Source organism: Microtus ochrogaster, unplaced genomic scaffold, assembly GCF_000317375.1.
Source record: "Microtus ochrogaster isolate Prairie Vole_2 unplaced genomic scaffold, MicOch1.0 UNK85, whole genome shotgun sequence".
Taxonomy (NCBI): Eukaryota; Metazoa; Chordata; class Mammalia; order Rodentia; family Cricetidae; genus Microtus; species Microtus ochrogaster.
The window spans coordinates 1,155,114-1,157,620 of NW_004949183.1; positions in this window are offsets into that span (position 1 = coordinate 1,155,114).

Below are 2,507 nucleotides of genomic sequence, written 5' to 3' on the forward strand. Positions count from 1 at the left end.
GCTCATTCAGTCCCAGTCCAGCTGGATTTGGTGAGCTCCCATTAGAACAGACACACTGTCTCAGTGAGTGGACCAACCCCTTGTGGTCCTGACTTCCTTGCTCATATTCTCCCTCCTTCTGCTCTTCAACTGGACCTTGGGAGCTCAGTCCAGTGCTCACATGTGGGCCTCTGTCTCTATCCATCACTGGACGAAGACTCTATGGTGATATTCGAGATATTTATCAGTGTGACTATGAGACAAGGCCAGTTCAGGCACCCTTTCCTCTGCTGCCCAAGGACCTAGCTGTAGATATCTCCTTGGACACCTGGAAACCCTAGAGCTTTGTCTCAATTTTCTGGAGATATGTACAATAAATTTTGCCCTCTGAATTGGGACAAAAGAGACCATAGAATGATTTGAACATGTTAGGTTGACAAGTAAATTAGTTAATTATGGAGTAATGGATGACTTATAGGCAGCTGCATCTACTGACATTACCAACGTATGCCTTCCAAGTTCTTAATTTATAGAGCTCTAAATTTATATTGCTCCCAGAAGATGGCAGAAATAAACAATACCTAGAAAGGAACTGTGTGTGTGTGTGTGTGTATATATATATATGACATATTTATCTTCATTAGAAATTTCAAAGGTCACAGCATACCCTGTCAAACTTTTGGACAGATTGCTTTGTTTGCTTTGTTTGCATACAGCCCCAGTATACAAAACAACTAAATGATGGCCATCTGTAAAATAGTGTTACTTTGGCCAGGATGTAGAGGACTGTTTTCCCCAGAAAACTACATTGTTCATTGTTACTGTCTTTTCAGATATACTAATCTTATCTCTGACCCTTTGATGCTTCTGAGGGAAGACTCACCACTCAGGCATCATGATAGAGGTGATAGAAAGTATGAAGTAAAAGTAGAGCAAGGTTGTAGATAGATAGTGTTTATAGACTTTCTGTTCCATGTCTTATTTAGGAATGGTTTTTCAGCTTGATCCACACAAAATTAATTTTTGATTGAGTACAAAATCTAGAGAAATGTGGCCATGGTTATATTTATTTGTTCAATAAAGGGTCCAACAAGGAGCTAAGCTCCCTTGAGACAAATGAGGATTACTATATATGGTGGGAAGAATGAACAAATAAGAAGTAATCATTGTATTAAAATTGTTTTAATGTCTAACAGCTCAGGCTAATTTGCTAGCTCCTCGAGGATAGAAACCTTGATTTCAACTTTTCTATATTTCCAGTTTTGAATTCAGTTCTGGACAGTTGAGGTGCTTATTCATACAAGAGATATCCATTTCTACATGTTATTCATATCATGTCATCCAGTCTGTGGTGTGGGAATGGAATCAGCAAATACGTTCTCATAATCAGTACACCTAATCTTTGTCCTTGGACTGTAGGTGATGTCTTAGACAATTAGATAACCTATTTAAAAAGTTTTAGAGTCTGGAGAGATAGCATAATCAATAAAGTGCATGAGCACAAAGACCTGAATTTGATCCTTAGGACATATATTTAAAAAGTCAAACATATTGGCATGTGCTTATAGCCCCAGAGCTGGAAAGATAGAGACAGGTGGATCACTAGGGCTCAATGGACATCAAGTCTAGCTGGCTTGGTGAGCTCAAGGCCAGTGAGAAACATTTTCTCAAAAAGATGTAACAGCAGATAAGGAACGTGGAACGAGAATATCCAAGGTTGTTCTCTGACCTCTACACCCACAAAAATTGTATGTGCACGTGTATCTTCATACACACAAACACACATGCAAGCATATTGCATGCGCACACGCACACACACACACACACAGAGAGAGAGAGAGAGAGAGAGAGAGAGAGAGAGAGAGAGAGAGGAGAGAGAGGAAAGAGAGAGACAGCTGGACAATCAATTAACAACTGAAGACATCCTTGTTCCAAAACTCATGGGATTTCATAGTTCAGGCAAATGAACATTTCTCAGGTGCCTGGTATGTGCTAGGTGCTAGCATAATAGAAATTAATCACACTTTCCACCTTCAAGGAGCTCCCAGGATGGTAATGGACGCATATAAATAATTAAAGCACTAAAAATGCATAAGCACATGTAGTCACATAGAAGGGACATCTCCTTCAGCTGTTGGGTCAGCTGGCATAACTTTGATGGTTAGGTTGGTCCTTTAGCAAGATGTGAGAAATGAGGGGTCACTTGGCCCAGAGTGGAAGGAAAGAAATCCAATACTGAAGCGCCTTGGTGGGGGAGTTGAGGGTAGATCACAGTGTAGGCAGATTTCAGATTCTCAACACTGCCATTGGTAATATTAGTGCTGCTGCTTCACTTTGCATTGTTTCTCAAGCAATGTCTAAGTTATCTTTTGGAGGCACAAGAATTCAAATTCTGGGCTGCTTATTCATTTTAACGCCTTACCTAGTTTTGATAGGGAGGTTTCTTTTTTTTTAATTTATTTATTTATTGAGGATTTCTGCCTCCTCCCCGCCACCGCCTCCCATTTCCCTCCCCCTCCCCCGATTAA